The following is an 18,672-nucleotide window of genomic DNA, read 5'->3' as shown; positions in this document are numbered from 1 at the left end:
TTTCTGAGAGGTTTTCCAGTATCCTTCAACTCAGTGCCTTCCTTTTTGCTTATTTATTGGGTTTCTCTTACATGCATCCAGAAAAACTTCCACGAAGGCAGTGCGTGATTCACAGTTTACTGAACACTTTCACATGTTATCTTGTTTGGATTTTGTTTCTCATGCTACTCCAGGGAGAAGGCAAGGGAAGTATCATCATCTGCATTTTATGGCCAAAGAATCCCAGGTGAGGACAGTTCAAGGTCTCCCAGGTAGGGAGGTAGGTCTTTGACCCAGACCCAGCATCACCTCTACCTTGAGCCGTTGACATTTGGTGGTGTGCTTCCAAGAACAGGAACTCTGGCCCCAAGGTATAATCAAAGGTGATATGCTGCATTTCTAAGCACAATCAGATATTTCAAAAAGAACTAGGAGCTTCGGCTTGGTCACCACCACATGACCATTACTACATCTTCATGAGCCTATGCAGGCACAGCTGGACATGCCTCTGACTTTGAAGACAAAGTACATACAGAAAGCAGAACTGGGCATGGACTTTGTGGTGTGGAATCCTCCCTCTTATAAAAATATGTGGAGCCTGTACTATTATGATATCACTTTAGCATTTATTGTATTTTACTTCTTTCCTCCTCTAGAGCGCCTGTAAACAATGGGCAGACAGGTTACATTTCTCCTCCCTGCCTTTGTCTGGTCCTCACTGACATTTTCTACTCAAGGTAGACTAATTCAGAAATTGGCAGTTGGCACATGTGTGTGCACACAAACACACGCGCACGCGCACACACACACACACACACACACACACACACACACACACACTGGTTGTGGATGCCATTTTTTTAAAAGGCCTTTTTGATATATAAATTCAGAGACCATATAATTCACCCACTTAAAATGTACAATTCACTCAAACTCTTCCAAAAATAATAAAAGAGGAAGGAAAACTTCCAAACTCATTCTATGAGGCCAGCATTACCTTCATCCCAAAACCAGATAAAGAGAAACTACAAACAAGAGAACTACAGGCCCATATCTCTGATGAACATAGATGCAAAAATCCTCTGCAAAATATTAGCAAACTGAATCCAACAGCACATTAAAAAAATAATTCACCACAATCAAGTGGGATTTATTCCTGGTATGCAAGGGTGCTTCAATATTTGCAAATCAATCAATGTGATATATCATATCAATAATAGAAAGGATAAGAACCATATGATCATTTCAAACCAAATGCAGAAAAAGCGTTTGACAAAGTAGACCATCCATTCATGATAAAAATGCTCAACAAAGTAGGTTTAGAGGGAACATACTCAACAGAATAAAGGCCATATATGAAAACCCCATGGCTAACATACACTCAATGGTGAGAAACTGAAAACTTTCCCGTAAAGTCAGGAACAAGACAAGGATGTCCATTCTCACCACTTTTATTCAACAAAGTACTGGAGTTCCTAGCCTCAGCAATCAGACAACAAACTGAAAGAGATAAAAGGGATCCAAATTGGTAAGGAAGAATTAAAACATTCATTATTCGCAGATGACATGATACCACATGTAGAAAAACTGAAAGACTCCACTAAAAAACTGCTAGAAGTGATAAATGAATTCAGTAAGGTCACAAGACACAAAATCAATGTAAAGAAATCCCTTGCATTTCTATACATTAATAATTAAGAAGCAGAAAGAGAATTGAGAAAACAACCCCATTTACAATTACACCCAAAATAATAAAACACCTAGGAATAAACTTAACTAAGGAGGTGAAAGACCTATACTCTGAAAACGATAGAACGTTGATGAAAGAAATTGAAGACACAAACAAATGGAGATATTTCATGCTCATGGATTGGAAGAACAAATATGGTTAAAATGTCCATACCACCCAAAGCTGTCTATAGTTTTAATGTAATCCCTATCAATATACAAACAGCATTTTTCACAGAACTAGAACAAACAATTCTAAAATTTGTATGGAACCACAAAAGACCCCAAACAGCCAAAGCAATCTTGAAAAAGAAAGCCCAAACCAGAGAAAATGGTATCACAATTACAGATTTCAAGTTATACTACAAAGCTGTAGTAATCAAAAGAGTATGGTACTGGCACAAAAATAGACCTGTAGATCAATGAAACAGAATAGAAAGCCCAGAAATAAACCCATGATTATATGGTCAATTAATCCTCGACAAAGGACGCAAGACTATGCAGTGGGAAAAAGTCCCCTCAACAAACTGTGTTGGGAAATTAGACAGCTGCATGCAAAAGGATAAAACTGGACCACTTTCTTACGCTATACACAAAAACAAATTCAAAATGGATTAAAGACGTAAAAATCCTAGAAGAGAGCACAGGAAGTAATTTCTCTGACATCAACCGTAGCAACGTTTTTGTAGATATGTCACCTGAGGCAAGGGAAACAAAAGCAAAAATAAACTATTGAGACTATATCAAAATAGCAAGCTTCTGCCAGCAAAGGAAATAATCAACAAAACTAACAACCTACTGAATAAGAGAAGATATTTGCAAATGACATATTCGATACAGGTTTAGTATCCAAAAAACATAAAGAACTTACACAACTCAACACCCAAAAAACAAATAATCCAATTAAAAAATGGGCAGAAGACGTGAACAGACGTTTCTCCAAAAAGATATCCAGATGGCCAACAGACACATGAAAAGATACTCAACATGACTCATCATCAGGGAAATGCAAATCAAAACTACAATGATATATCACCTCACACCTGTCAGAATGGCTAAAACTAAAAACACAAGACACAACAAGTGTTGACAAGGATGTGGAGAAAAAAGAACCCTTGTGCACTGTTGGTGAGAATGCAAATTGGCATAGCCATTGTGGAGAGCAGTATGGAGTTTCCTTTAAAAATTAAGTATAGAACTACCCTGGGTCGCATGGGTGTCTCAGTCAATTAAGTGTCCAACTCTTGATTTCGGCTCAGGTCATGATCTCATGGTTGTAGTCCAAGCCACGTTGTGTGTGGAGCCTGCTTAAGATTCTCTCTCTCCCTCTCTTTTTCTCTCCCTCTTCCTCTTTCCCAGGCACATGTGTGGCAGTCTCTCAAAAAAATAAAAAATAAAAAAAAGAATAGAACTATCCTATGATCCTGGGTATTTACCCAAAGAATATGAAAACACTAATTTGAAAAGACATATTCACTCCTATGTTTATTGTGCATTATTTACAATAGTTGAATAATGGAAGTATCCCAGGTGTCCATTGATGGATGAATGGATAAAGAAGATGTGATATAGATATATATATATATATATATATGCAATGAAATATTATTCAGCAATAAGAATAAAATCTTGTCATTTGCAACATGGATGGAGCTAGAATGTATAATGCAAAGCAAAATAAGCAGTCAGAGAAAGACGAATATCATATGAATTTACTCATATCTGGAATTTAAGAAACAAAACAAATGAACAAAAGAAAAAGAGAGAGAGAGATAACAAAGCACTCTTAACAACAGAAAACAAACAGATGGTTACCAGAGGGGATGTGGGTGGGGAGATGGGTGAAATAGATGATGGAGATTATGGAGTGCACTTATTGTAATAAGCACAGGATGATGTATGGAAGTGTTGAATCACTATACTGTGCACCTGAAATTAATAGAACACTGTATGTTAACTATACTGGAATAAAAATAAAAGTTTTTAAAAATTAAACATGTACAATTCAAAGAGTTTTCGTATATTACAGTATTTTTTAAATTGTGGTAAACTATATATAACAAAGTTTTCCATTTTAACAAAAAAAATTTTTTTAACGTTTATTTATTATTGAGAGACAGAGAGGCACAGAGCGCGAGCAGGGGAGGGGACAGAGAGAGGGGGAGACACAGAATCCGAAGTAGGCTCCAGGCTCTGAGCTGTCAGCACAGAGCCTGATGCGGGGCTCAAACTCACAAACTGTGAGATCATGACCTGAGCCGAAGTCAGACGCCCAACCGACTGAACCACCCAGGAGCCCCATTTTAACAATTTTTAAGTGTACAGTCCAGTGGCATTAATTACATTTACAATGTTGGGCAACCATCACCAGTGTCTACTGCTAAAGGGCACCATTTTTTGCTCTTGCACTCTTTTCTCCCTCTCTCTCTCTCTCCCTTTCTTCTTTCCTTTTTTGTCTTTAAGTAGAGAAGGAAGTGCGTCTCCCCCAAGCTCTGGCTTCTCCATGCATGTGAATCTCCACTGCACTGCTTCACTTTCCATTCTTCTACTGAACCAACAAAGGCCAAGACTTGAAGGCAAGATGCTGACTTGATCATATGTGAATTTCTGCAGCTCCCAAGTCTCCATGATGCAGAGAGAACATACTGCTTCTGGGACATTTCTGATGCCGAGCTCCTCTGTCCAAAAGGGAACTGCTTGAGGGCAGGGCTATGTATCTTCAGTCTGAACCCCTAAGTTTATTAATGCCTGCTGAATGGCCTTTGGGGCCCTGAAGCTCTCCCCTCTACTGTGTGGCACAGATACAAGCATCTACAGAGATTCCTGAAGGAATTTCTTCCCAGCTGAATGTCAGATTTTGACCTTTCTTCTCTTCAACATCTTTACTTGCCTCCTGTTACTTCTTACCTGTCCTAACTGGTATGAGAAGAGAACATTCCGGAAATATAGTCTAGTTGGATGTTAATGTGGGCTCAGCATTTTGATGCTCTGCTCTGTGGCTGATGGGGGAAGGTGGGTCTTTGGTGCTGGATCCTTATTTCTGGGCTCTGGGTTGGGGGGGTGGTGCACTCCCTCCTGTCAATCTACTCAGAGGGGGAGAGAGGGAAGAAGGATGGTGGCTTTCCAGAAGGGAAAGCACCGTTCTCAAGCAGAGCCTCGAAGTCTCTCTGCACAGAATTCACTTGTGAACCTGTCTGGAAGGCTCCCAATAAGCCCCCTGCCTGCCAAAAGCCATCCTTTGGGGGATGTCATTACTGCCATTCACCGTGCATATGGACAATCAACAGCCGAGTCTCTTGTGAGGATCTTTTGTGTAATTAAATGTACTAGCCTGACAGCCCCCAAAAGAGGGGGTAATATCTCCTAGATGTAAAATGGCTTTTCTCTAATCCTGAATGATGGCATGCTGTTGCTAGGTGCCTATTTTTTCTGCCTTTCAAATATAAAGTGACTAATGGGGTATATTTCATAACACATCTGCAAGTATGTAGTTATTCTTATACTTCGATGCCCTTTAAAATATTATTATCTGCCAACACTTGGACTATGTGCTGGTATGCAAATTAGACATAATAAAGGAAGAAAGGAGAAGTTCCTTGCTTTTGAAAAGTCATATTTATAAGGTTAACAAGATTTATATATTACATCAGGGAACCGGGGTTAGAAAGCAAGACTTTTTAAAATGTAATGGTTGGCAACCATAAAGATTCTCTGGTGTTTTTCCCTGTACGAGATCAAAACTTTTCATCTCTGCTGAGGCTTAATGAGATGAAAAAAAAATCCCACAAAATCAAAACACATAGAATCTAACTTCAGGAACAAGGCAGACATTCTAAGTTGAATGTTTTTGAGTGGCTGGCCCAGGAACAGAAGCAGTGTTTTAAAAACATAGGACTTTGCCTTTAAAAAATCAAGTTAAATTAATTATTTCAATGAGTTATCCATTTTTTTTTTGATAAAAGGGAAAATTTCAACCAGGAAAACTCAATCTAATAAAAGAAAATACACCAAACAGTGGGAACAATTTACAAATACATATACATATATGTCTTTTGTTGAATTACAAACTACTTTATAAATAAACAGGAAAACTGAACTCAGTCTCTCAAATAATGGGGTGTTAGGATTTTGCATATATTCTGATTATAGGGAACCACCTCTGCCTTGGAGCATGCATCTATTTAGTATTAAGACAGAAGCGCAGGGAAGTTTATACTTGCTAAAGAATCAGATATCAACAACATATACTCAACACCAATGATTAAGTTATTAGCAATGACTCCAAAGGCACTTTGGGATCTTGCAGCAATTGGGACCATTATTACAAACATGAAGATCTCTCTGTCCTTGTAGTCACACACCCATGAAGAATAATAGAGCTCCAGTTGGTAGGATGTTGCGATAATCAAATTTAGATGTTTCAAGAGGTTTCAAGAGGCCAGCATTTGGTACATCCACCTAGCATACCCAGAAGAGGGCCAAGGCCAGGCCAGTTTTGCTCCTTCCTGGGTATACCTGGGCACATGGTACATGCTGGGTAAGTGTTCGATGAATAAATATTATGAATGAATGGATTAATGAATAACAGAAAGTTAAATTAGAATGTTTCTGTGGTTTGAGAATTTCTGCTGATACCCAAAGCTGAGATGGATAATAGGTGACCCCATGTTCTAAAGAGAGATGCAGCCTTCATCCGTGCAAGACTTGTTAAGAGCTGGCCGAAACTGGGGCAGGGCACCTGGTTGTCTCAGTCAGTTGAGCATCTGACTCTTAATTTTAGCTTAGGTCATGATCTTGTGCATGGGATAAACCCCCACGTCGAGCTCTACACTTACAGCTTAGTCCCTGCTTGCTCTCTCTCTCTCTCAAAATAAATAAATAAACTTAAAAAAAAAAAAAAAGAGTTGACCAAAACAATAGATGTGAACCTAGATGTAGTTTTGGATTGAATGTAAGGGAGTTCTAGTAAGAAGTATCATGGCTTTATTTCCTTTCCGTCTCATTGGAGGAGGGGAGGGAGTGCTTGTCCTATCATTGAGTCAAGTAAAGATGGCCCTAAGAGGACCATTCAGAGAATGGGAAGTGTGCCAGGAGCAGAGATTAAAATCTCTGGTGGATGCTTGCTGAACTGCATGGCCTTGTAGGCCTGCCCTGGCTGCCACCATCTTTGGGAACAAAAAGTTCTCAGACGAGGCCTGCACTTCCAGAATTTGCTGGGACAACAGGTGAAAAACTTCTCTGTGGACGACGTGGACCCTGTCATTGGTAGCTAGGCTTAAATCCTCTTAGTAGGACCAGCCAGTGGCCTTACTGCCAGAGAGAGGTGAATCTGGCATTAGATGGCCATGTGGAGTATCCCACTGGCACTGGAACCGGGGTGGAGTCATAAGAGTCAGCCAGAGGGGCATCATTCCGGGTCCAGACACTTCAAGACATAGGCCCTGGGTTGGGTGGGACAGGTCCATGGGGCCCATTAAGGTGCCTTTCGAGAGAAAAAAGCAGTATCTGAGCATCTGTATTTAGAGGACACCAATGGCTAGATTACAGCAGGCCCAGCTAAGTAAGACCATTTGCTTCTTTTCCTATTCTCCCCACTCTCTGCCCTGCCTTGGGGAGTCAGAAGCAGCTAATGAATGGCGAGAGATAACACAAAGATTAAAGACCGGCTGTGAAAGCTTTCTGAGGTTGGGTCAGGCCTGAGCTGGGAGAGAGCAAGGGACTGAAAAGTATGGGATCTGCCTGAGATGCTGACCAGTGGAAGATCAGACAGAGCAGTTTGGAAGGACAGTGATGAAAGAAAAAAAAAAGAAGAAGCTGTTTCCCGTTAACCCCATCAAGTCCAGCCCATTTGATATAATAGTTATAAGCAAATGGAAGGATGCATGCATGCATGAACGAAAGAAAGCATCTCTAACTTGGTTGACTCTATGGCCACCGTCAAGTGCCCTGCTCAAACTATATCCAGACAGAATCCTCCCCTCAGCTTCAGGCAGAGGACAGGAGATGACCTCTCCACAAACTTTGAGATGTGGCCGGGAAAAGTCACCAAGTCAGTGACTCAGGGAAGGCTGACTGACTTCTCCCAGGTGCGCTGTGGGTTGATCATTCACCACCACCTTATCAAACACTGTAACTGCTTAGTGTGACTTTGGCCCCAGTGAGAAACGACTTTCAGCAGGTAAGTTAGCAAAGTGCCCATGTGTGACATCACCTTACACATGTCGGGTGCACTTTGCTCAGGACAGTCTCTGTACAATAGGCCTGACACCCCTATAAGAAGTGTAGTAACCTCCTCCCTGGGGCTCTGCGTGTTGTGGAGACCAATCCCATGTGAGAAGGGCAAATGGTTCCCGCTTTCACCATTGCTCCTTAACGAGCACGGCACAGGTTCTTTTGCAGAGGGGTCAGTGAAATTAAGCAGGCAAGAAGGTCCCTTCTAAGGCTGCTATTTAAGTGTAGGGCTCACGGTGGCCTCCATGGCATCATCCCCACGTTTCTTTGTAACCTAACTGCCTTGCCCTGGAGCTGACCCATCATTCTGGCTCTTCTTCTAGGGCAGAAGTTTTCTTTTATTCATAACCCTACCCTAAGCGCCAGGCACAAAGTAGACCCTCAATAAGTGCTAGCTCAGCGAATGAACGGGATTCGTTCTGATGGGTCTCCCTAAGACAGGTGGAGTTACAGAGCACACCCATATTCCAGGGGGAGTAGCTGAGGCACAGATGGACAGGTGGGGTGCTTTGGCCAAGGCCCCAGATGAAGCAGGAGGGCAGGGGAGACTAGAATATGTGGATGGGCCTTGAAAAAATAACCATGAAGTTAAGTGTCTCAGTAAACACAAGCCAAAAGCTTGTTGCCTGGAGGCCAGGGCCCTCTACCAGAGCACAGATTCTTAGCACAGAGCCCCCAGACAGTTATAATGGCACGCCACCTCTGTTTAATGACATTTCACAAATTACCAAATGCTTTCCTAGCCACAGACTGTCTGACTCTTCCCAGCAATCTGGAGGGAGGTAGAGCTGACATTATTATCCACATTTCACAGGCCCAGAGAGGTTTAAATGGTGTCCTTAAGGACACACAGCTAGTAAAGGAGGAAGTATGATGACCTCGTGGGTCAGCTTCTCACCAGACCTGGTCAGACCCAACAGGACGAGAGCATAGGGCACATCGCAGGCCCCACTGGTTGCCCTTTCTGGTTACAGGCCAGTGTTGGGTCTCCCCCATTTTAGGAGCCCTTCGAGTCTGCCCCTTCAGGAGCACAGCCAGGCAGTGCCCCCCTTCCCAGCAAGAGCTGCACTTGGTCCCTCCTCCTGGCTCCCTGTCGTAGCCCAGGAGCCTGTTTGCAGAAACTGGTTCCAAGCCGGGCCTCCACAGCTTGCGCTGTGCCTGGGCAGGACAGATTGCTGGGACGCGGAAGTGGCTCTGGAGCCAACACACTTGCCGTATGGGAGAGGCTACTGTGCCAACACTGTCATTTTCCACTCCAAAATGTCAGGTGAGGAGTGACACGGGCAGCATTCTCCCCTTGGTGCCTCAGATGCACATGCTTTTGTTTCTCCCCACAACAGCCCATAGGATCGCCTTCTCTTCGGAGGAGCGTCTCGGCATAAAAACAGTTCCCGAAATTTGGCATAGTCAGGGGTCTCATTTGCAAAGCTGGGACGGCTTTCGAGGTTTTGTTCAGACTGTTTAAAAAAGATGCCAAAAGATGTCTTTTTTATGTTCAGTTGGCTTCATCTTTTAATGTCAATACCAGCTTAATGCTGAAGGTAACAAATGGCAGGCCCGGTTAATTTTTAAAAGGAACTTTAGGGGGAGGCCTGAAATTACTTTGTGCTTGTTTGTTTTTTAATGACCACGCATATTTAGACAGACGGAATGTGGCAAAATAAACAAATAAGTAAATACAAGTTCAGAGACTTTGATTTACTGAAACTCATTTTGAAAGCAAGAGGAGCCGTGAAAGGCAAAACTTGCACTCAAATTCAAACAGTTTCCAAGGAAAATTCCCGTAACCTTGAAGAATAATAAAGGCTCACGGATATATTTGGAATTTCTGAATGGTAGGACTGTTTCCCGAGAGCATTTTAAACATCCCAAGTGAAAAATGAGAACAAGGCCTAAATTGTTTGGTAAAGAGCAAAGAACCCTTTGGTTTAAGAAAAAGAGAGGGAGATTGTAAGTCAAAAATGCTGTAAAGGCCTGGAGCTTCGCATGAAATATGGACGACGGTAGTTTTGTTTTTTGGGTTTTTTTTTTTTTTTTTTTTTTTTTGCCAGAAAACTTTTTACTCAATGCAATATGCAAAGAATGTATATTACGATCTTTAAAAAAAAGCAAAATCCATTTCATGCCATCTTGCATCCTGTGAGTTTTCCCTTTGCTTTTTAGTCCCGCACAGGGTGTCAGGATCTGGGGCTCTGCTGGCCATGGTGGGGGTGGGGGGGTCCTGCCAGCACACACAGCCACACCCCCTCTTGCATCTTTGTAGGACTCCAGGCATCTGTAGTTAACAGGCTCATCCCTGCCCACAGCCCTGCCAATCTTGAGGTAGCTAAGATTTTTCTGCCATTATCATTTATTCTCTCCAATCTCCTAAGCCCCTCAAACCTTAAAGTTGGCCATTACCCTGGACCCTAAGTACCATTCACACGGGGAACACATGATAGCCTGAGGACACTGCCTGCCCTCAAGCGGCTCATCCTCCACTGGCATGGATAGATGTCATATGATGCACCTAGACAGTGAAGTAATAGCCAGCATCATATGACAAATATACTAAAGTCCAAGCACACAGAGATTGTTAAGAAGAGAGCAAGTACTTCCTTCTGAAAGGGCTGGAGAAGACCTCATTTAAACAGCGGGTAGCAAAGGAAAACTGAGAGGTGGCTGGGGCTCTGACGGGGAGAGCAGGTATTAGGAACAGCAGCCCAGAGCCTGAGGGTGGCCATACCAAATGAGCTACGGGAGGGGCTGGGGAGGGAGGTCGGGGCCCTGCCATGGGAGGTTTTGAACACTGCGATGAAGACTCAAGAGTTGATTCTGGAGGTGAAGGGAGGCCATATTTGGGGGAGAAGAATTATGAAGTGCTCAGGGCCCTTGGGTGGGCTCAGGGGAGCCAGGAGAACCTCTGTCTACGGTATGTGTGGGTGAACACAAAGGGAAGTCTATAGCTTTCCCTGGCTTCTCAAAAGGCCTCCCTGTTCTGAGGCCACATTCCAGGGCCAGGCTTCAAAAGAGTCTCACTACCACCCTCTTCCCCCGCTCCCCATCCTCAGCCCAGATGAGGGGCACAAAAGTCACTTCATGCCCTCCCTCCTTGGACATGTATTAGCCATGAAAATAAAGACCTGGGGGCATTCCAGATGCAGGTGGCCCCATTGGGCCTCTGGGACTTCCTGGGTTTCCAGACTACCCAAGGGTGTTTATTTACACCACATTTTAATGCCAAACGAATGGAGAATTGCCGAATAACTTCTGCCACAAGGTTCAGATTTCAAACTTTCCCCCTTTGGCAACATCATCCTGATTGTTTAAAACGAAGCAACAGACTCCACCCATGATTTCCAGTTCCTCCAGCAGCTCCGAACCAGATCCTAGCCTCTCCTCCTGCCCTTGCCCTCACCACCACTAGCTTGCAACCGACAGAAGTCCATCAGGCCTTTTGGATTTTTCTTTTCCTGAGAGTAAATGGGCCTCCTCCCCTTCACCCTACTCCTCTCAAGCTCTTCCTCAGCTGGCCAGGCTGTAAATCCTGTCTGCAGATCCCCTTGCTCTATAGACCCACAGTAGTGATGGACTTCTCCAGAACAAAGCCCACGCCCCACCTGAGATTAATTTTGGCTGTTCTACTACAACCGCTACCCATTGTTGCAAACAGCATACACATTTGTTCTTTAGAAGACCTCTGCCTCTAGAGCTGTGGGCTAAGTATCCCCGGGCAAGGGCCACGGGAAATGGGAAAGAGGTGCCACAGAATCTAGGGGAGGATAAAAGGGGCATGTTTTAGATTCAAGCCAAAGACCCCACAAAGACTGGAAAGAGAAGGGACTCATCAAAGTGCAGCTTCCAGAGTGACTTGGCTGATTTTAGGAGTATGGAGGTTAGAAGGCTGAAACACCATTCAGAAATCTTGGATTTAAAACATGTCAACTTAACCAACAAGCATCTTATTACTATGTGCATGTGTAAGTGCACCTGTCGGCAGGTGCCATTTCTGCCTTGAGAGCCACAGTAGATGCCTTTCCTCTCCCTCACTTGACTATGACCTTGCAAGGTGTGGGTGCCGAGTCACCAGGGCACTCCTCCCCCCGACACACACAGGCCTGAGTATGGGCCTTGCATACAGTTGAGGACAGTAACCATGTGCTAAAGAGAATTTGCTCGTTCAAATATTTGTTGAATCCTCATTATGTACTGGACGCTGCCTCAAACCCTGAAGACAGACTTAGGTAAATCAAGCCCGGTCCCTGCACTCCAGACGGCTCTCTAATCATGTCAGACATGAAGAGGAGAGCTAACGTTGAGATAAAATGACCTAAGATCTTCCACAAAGGAGGAAGTAAACAAATGAGCAGGCATAGAATGCATCTGGAAAATTTTGATTGGCAGGACAAAAAAAACTGCTCATGCTACCTGGGACTGGGGGCAAGGACCTATTCTACTTACTTCCCCCTTTTGGTAGAGCCAAAGGGAAAAGTGAACCACATTCTAGCCCCAACAGGAGAATGTTTCTGGACAACAGCCCCTTCCTCTCTCCCATATCATCTCTGTGGCTCTGGTAGTCGGGACACTCACTATCATGGTTTTGCTCAGAAGCACAGAAAGGTCAGGACAGTCCAGTGTCCTGGAGATAGGTGCACTAGGATGAAGAAGACAGGAGGAAGTTCATTGGCAGAGAAAATTCAGAGGCCCAATGGCAAATTTTTAGAACGTTCCCAAGGTTAAATACACACACACACACACACACACACACACACCCCTATCTGTCTGCCTGTCCGTCCATCCATCCGTCCATCCATCACTTTTTGCTTTTAGAAGTAAAAATAAAAAGAAAATAGAGAACTAGAGTATTTGACAGGTAGGAAGAATTGGGGCAGGGGGTAGAGCTTCCTACTTTAATATAAACTAAATTAAGGACCACAGTTCTCTTCTCATACTCTCCCTGGAAGCACATCTCCCCCCACCCCCACCCCACTTTACTCTTCTTACGAAAGTCCCTGGCCTTTATGAGAATAATAAAACAAAACACACATTACACAAATCTGTACAATCCCATCTAATTTGAGTTTCTGAGTAACTACCATCAGTCCTACACTCGTCACCACACCCCCCTTCCCTGAAATACTTTCTAATTTTAGCGCTAAGAGCTTGGAACTTGACACTGGATATGTTTCCATTTACCATGAAAGGCATGTTTCTCCACAAACAACTGGAGGGCAGGCTTGGAAAACAGGTTTAAAGACCAGACTTGTGGAACTCTGGCATGGCAATTTTCTGGAAACGTCTACCATCTCACCAGGAGGCAGGAAGCATCAAGACTGAATATGAGTTCTGGCTTCTTTCAAGTGAAATGATTTAATTTTAAGAATTTCAATTCATAAAATAGCCCCAGCTAATTTCCCAAGGAAAATGAACATACTTTGTTTCCCATTCGTTCTTTAAGGAATATTTGAGCCATGCAAAGAATTCATACTGAGTTACCTTAGAAGACTTAATTGGGCAATGCCCCCAGTGTCTTTGAAAGAATATAGAATGGTGGGAAAAAAAAAAGCAAGTTTGATAGGGATATAAACTTTTGTGATTTAGAAATTAGAAATCAGTTTCGCTGCCCTGATATTCACAAACAAAAAACAAACAGGAAGAAAATTCTTTAGCATGCGATAGTTCATTTCTATAGTTGTATAAATTTATAGAATTAGCTATTTCTACAGAAGGAAAAGCAAAGTCTTCATTTGTGAAGCTGATATTTTCATACCTACATGGATGTCCTCTTTGCCCAAAATGTAAGTCAGCTCTTTTTATTGCCACAGACATACCCAAACTATCAATATTTCCTGTTAACCATCACCTTATAAAAGTCAGAAAGCATGATGATTGTAATTAAAAAAAAAAATCACACAGGACTCCTACCTGTTCAGTCTCCCTGTCACCCTCTTCTCACCTGCCCACCCCCTTCATCATCACCTGTCTGCCCAGGTGGGCAGCACATCTCCTGGGACACAGGCTCCAGGCACTTGAGCTGCTTTTCTTTCCATTCCAGAGCTGCTACCGGACAAAGAGCACTTTTCTTCCTCCATGACCAGCTTCTGGGCAAGGCACAGTCTCCCTAGCAACTCCTTTCTGCCTCATTCCTCAAAACAAGCAAATCAGCAATAAATTCCCCATTAAAGAACTTACGGCTAATCCCGCTGTGGAAATTGATGGTGGGCGCCCAAAGTAACAAGCATAAGGAAGCCACAACAGCTTAAGGAATCTCCTCAGCTCTCCAAGGCATGTCCCTGATTGGAGCCTGACTTTTTCCTTTTTATGCAGCCTCTAGGAGTTTCTTTCAGGTGGTGTTGGGTGTTGGGCAAACCTGTGGAATTGGAAGCCAAGTTAAATTTGATCTGGCTTCCCTGCTGGAAAAATTGAGCAGGAGAATTCTTGGCCATTGTCTAAGGTACACCTACCCAGGATGCTAGATACTTCTGCACCTTCATCTGGAGCCCACAGCAGACCCAAAGAAACAATCACAGATCTGTTTCCTACGGAGTCTGGACAATGCCCCAGAATCCCTCTTAACAAGTGCTATAAGTGGCCACAAGCAGCTCTTTAGATTTGGCACATAAGGGGCACCTGGGTGGCTCAGTCATCTAAGCGTCTGGCTCTTGATTTCAGCTCAGGTCATGATCTCATGGTTCATGGGTTCGAGCCCCTCACCAGGCTCCGTGCTAACAGTGTGAGCCTGCTTAGGATTCTCTCTCTCCCTCTCTCTCTCTCAATAAATAAATGAACTTTAAAAAAAAGTATAAGGCATATGAGTTAAACTTCTTTTTCCTTCCTGTCCCACCCTTTCACATACCCTAGGTGCTCCGAGTGAGAAACATTCATCACCCAGTTACAAAGACTGCATCCACCTTGCAGTAAAAGCTTGGCTTCTTTGCCTCTTATCTTAAGGGTCATCCAACAGATAGGCATTTGTCTTTCTTGTCCCTACTCCTCTGCCAGGGTGCGTCCGGCCTGAGGTTCTTAGCAAATCTTAACATTTACCAAGTTAGTGCATATGAATTAGTCGGGGACTAACTACCTGCCTATAAGATGGGTATTGAGGAGGGCACCTTTTGGGATGAGCACTGGGTGTTGTATGGAAACCAATTTGACAATAAATTTCATATATTGAAAAAAAAAAAGAACTTTGAGACATTTGGTCTCAACGTGAAAAGGAAGCCCACCTGATGCAGAAGGAACGGTTTATTCACATTCATGGAGAAGGCAGCTGTGCCCACTTCCTGTTGGAGCCTCATCAGAAGACCTGGAGACCTGGTGAGTCAGGCTCCTTGCTGGTATGAAGGGTTAAGGAAGTGATTAAGGTGGTGAGTTTCCTTCACACTCCTGGCCTCCAGTGCAGCCGGTTGTGGGACACTTGGAAGAAGTTAAAGCAGAGTACGCACATTCAGTTTATTTTATTACAGGCAAATGGCTGGGTTGCAGAAACTTGGAGAGATCTACAAAGCGGCTTCCTCAGATCCAGGTCTTGTTAGCATTAACGTGCTCTGATGTGGCTCACAGGGTTGTACCTGCCTACAATGATATAAATTAGCTGAGCACGTGGAATTGACACCGCCAGAGGAAAGCAAGCATTTCTAATGTGAACGTGGGAGTATATAGGTTTCCAGATTCACGTGGGCATGTGGTTTGGAAAGCAAACAGAAACAGCCTTTCTTTCCCGTTCCTGAACTGTTTTGGGTGCCACAAAGTGACAGGTTCGAACCACTGCAGAGCTATTTGGTAGAAATGAAGTCACAATTTAAGAAGAGAGTCAAAGATTAAGTGATGTGAATCATGCGTAAGTTTCTCTCCCCGCCTCTGGAGTTTAAACTTGGGGGTGTGGCTGAATTATCAAGCATCTGCCCCATAAGGATGACTCAGTTTCATTGGATTGACCACCTAGAGGAGAGGATAGTTCCAGAAGCTTGGAGATACATCGGAGAACAAACAGTACTTGAATTGTCTGCTATGAGCCAAACTCTAAGCCTCACGTATACCATAAATCAGAATGAAGTTAAAAGTCACCACTGGTAATAGAAATCTACCTTCAGAATTGAGACTGAAGGTATTTTTATTGTATTTTTACAATACAATGTATGTATGTATTTTTCAAAAAATACAATGAATGTATTTTTACTGAATACATCCCATAGTTCTTGAGGATAGTTTAGTTTTCTAAATACCAATAATCTCTTGGCCACATCTTATTCAAGACTAATTCTAGGCTTCTAACTGTATAATATGACCTGAAAAAGTGCTTTGGACAGTTTTTGTGTTTCTGATAAATATCTACATCTTTGAATAGCTAAAACCATTTACTATTGAAACATTTCATTCAGCAGCATCTTCCACATATGAATTTCTGATAGAATGGTTTACAAATTAAAAAAAAAAAAAAAAGAAAGAAAGAAAACCTTTCCCTCATAAGGCATTGCCTAGCCTAACTTCTCTGGATTCTACATATTCTAAATGTGTTTATCCTTTTAACTCACTTTTCTTTCAACTTCCAGCCAAATAATTTTTATTTAAATTCACTATGTCCTAAAGTCTTAGGTTCCTGATTTCAGCGTGAAAGAAAAGACCTTGTAAGTTCACTTCCATGTGCCAAGCTGAAATGATTGACATATCCTGTAACTAAGGAGGGCCTGACCTTTCTGGTTTCAGATCCTTAGCCTCTCCCCCCATCCCGGGGGGGCCCCTCAGGTTTTCTGGAATGACTCACTCTCCTGCTCCTCACAGGCCCTCCTCCTCCCCTCCCCACAAGTGATCCTTTGAAATTACCATTTTAATGGATATAAATAGAAGGAAAAAAATGAACTTTTCTACCAAAACAGGGAGAGTCTTCTCAGCATATCCTTAACAGAAATACCTCAGCCTTCATTCTGAAGCCTCTAAGGACTTGGAACAGTTCCAGGGGCTCATTCCATGTCTACTCTCTGCCATTTTGCCCTCTATTACTGGACACAACAGGAGTCCTGACTGGCATCTTCCATCCTGCCAGGCAGGGTTCTCTGGTTTTTCTGTGTACTTCAACCTCTGACAAAGGGATCTTGAACCTCCAGAAAATTTGGCACCTTTTTCCATTCTTGTGTATAACAGGAAGAATGGGGAAAAGAATTTATTGAAAAAGAATCCCAGAGAGTACATTCTTGGCTTGCCACTAACTCCCTTGTGGCATTTAGAAGGTCACGTCCAGTGTCTCTGGTTTCACTTCCTCATCTCTCACAAGGAGGTATTGGACCAGAAGACCTCCAAGGCCCCGCCCAGGTCTAGCAAGATAGAATCTACCCTCCCTTGAGAGTCCTGGAAAGTGGCCTCCATAAAACTGACCCCTCATGGCTGTAGGGACTGAGTGGCTGGTCCTACTCTCTGAATGTGGCAGAGGGGCAGTGAGGGGGAAGGGCAGAATTACAGAAGTCGGTGGGTCAGCCAATAAGAGCTTTAAAAATGGACCTATAAAACAGTACAGAGGGAGAAAGACAAATACTGGATGATCTCACTTATATGTGGAAACTAAAAAAATCAAACTCATAGAAACAGAGAACAGATTGGTGGTTGCCAAGGGTGGGGGTGGGGAAAACGGATGAAGCCGGTCAAAAGGTATAACCTTCCAGCTATAAGATGAGTAAGTTCTGGGGATGTAATGTACAGTGTGGTGACTATAGTTAATAATACCTTATTATATACTTGAAAGTTACTAAAAGAGAGTAGATTTTATTTTTTATTTTTTTAAAAAAATTTTTAAACATTTATTTATTTTTGAGACAGAGAGAGACAGAGCATGAATGGGGGAGGGTCAGAGAGAGAGGGAGACACAGAATCTGAAACAGGCTCCAGACTCTGAGCTATCAGCACAGAGCCCAACACGGGGCTCAAACTCACAGATGGTGAGACCATGACCTGAGCTGAAGTCGGCCGCTCAACCGACTTAGCCACCCAGGTGCCCCGAGAGTAGATTTTAAAAGTTCTCACCACACATGCAAAAAATTATAACTATGTGATGTGTTAGATGTTTTCACTAGCCTCGTTGTGGTAATCATTCTGCAATATAAGTGTGTGTGTGTGTGTGTGTGTGTGTGTATAAAATTACCACTGTGTTGTACACCTTAAACTTATACAGTGTTATACATCAATTATATCTCAAAGCTGGGAGAAAACAGTAAGGATGAACATTTGTATGACCTTTCACAGTTAAGTCAGGCTTTCATTTACATTATTTCATTTAAAAGTAGAGAAGCACTTTGAGTACAATCCCCATTTTATAGATCATAAAACTGAGGCTCAGAAACTATGTGAGCTATTCTAAGTCATGTGACTAGAAAATGGTAGGGCAGAGTCTACAATCCAAACCTGCGGTTAGATCTGATGTCCTTTTTCACTGGGCCAGGAAGACTTGCTAAGTTACTCTTTGACTCTCCAGACATAAAACCCCTCACCCTGGTCCCTGGGGAGCCAGTAACCCTTCACCGTGCCAGGCCACAGGGTGCTTTGTGGAAACACTTCTCTCTCTCTTTCTTTTCTTTCTTTCTTTCTTTCTTTCTTTCTTTCTTTCTTTCTTTCATACTTCTTTTTTAAGTGTTTATTTATTTTTGAGAGAGAGACAGAATGAGTGGGGGAGGGACAGAGAGAGAGGGGAGCAGAGGATCCAACGTTGGCTCTGTGCTGATAGCAGCGAGCCTGGTGCAGGGCTCGAACACAAGAACTGGAAAATCA

At 43.0% G+C, this 18,672-nt stretch overlaps 1 long non-coding RNA gene across 1 annotated transcript; it reads right to left on the bottom strand.

Moving 5' to 3' along the window:
• Window positions 1-3,368: 3,368 nt before the first annotated feature.
• Window positions 3,369-14,399, bottom strand: LOC147581138 (uncharacterized). Its single transcript, XR_015251458.1, has 3 exons — window positions 14,110-14,399; window positions 12,508-12,571; window positions 3,369-4,793 (listed from the first exon to the last, which is right to left on the bottom strand). It is a non-coding gene; the product is annotated as an uncharacterized LOC147581138 (long non-coding RNA).
• Between the last annotated feature and the right edge of the window lie 4,273 nt (window positions 14,400-18,672).

Source organism: Puma concolor, chromosome B2 (genome assembly GCF_028749965.1).
Source record: "Puma concolor isolate L17-30 chromosome B2, mPumCon1.1.hap2, whole genome shotgun sequence".
Classification (NCBI taxonomy): Eukaryota; Metazoa; Chordata; class Mammalia; order Carnivora; family Felidae; genus Puma; species Puma concolor.
The sequence above is the reverse complement of the archived record's forward strand: the minus strand, read 5'-3'. Positions and strand labels throughout refer to the sequence as shown.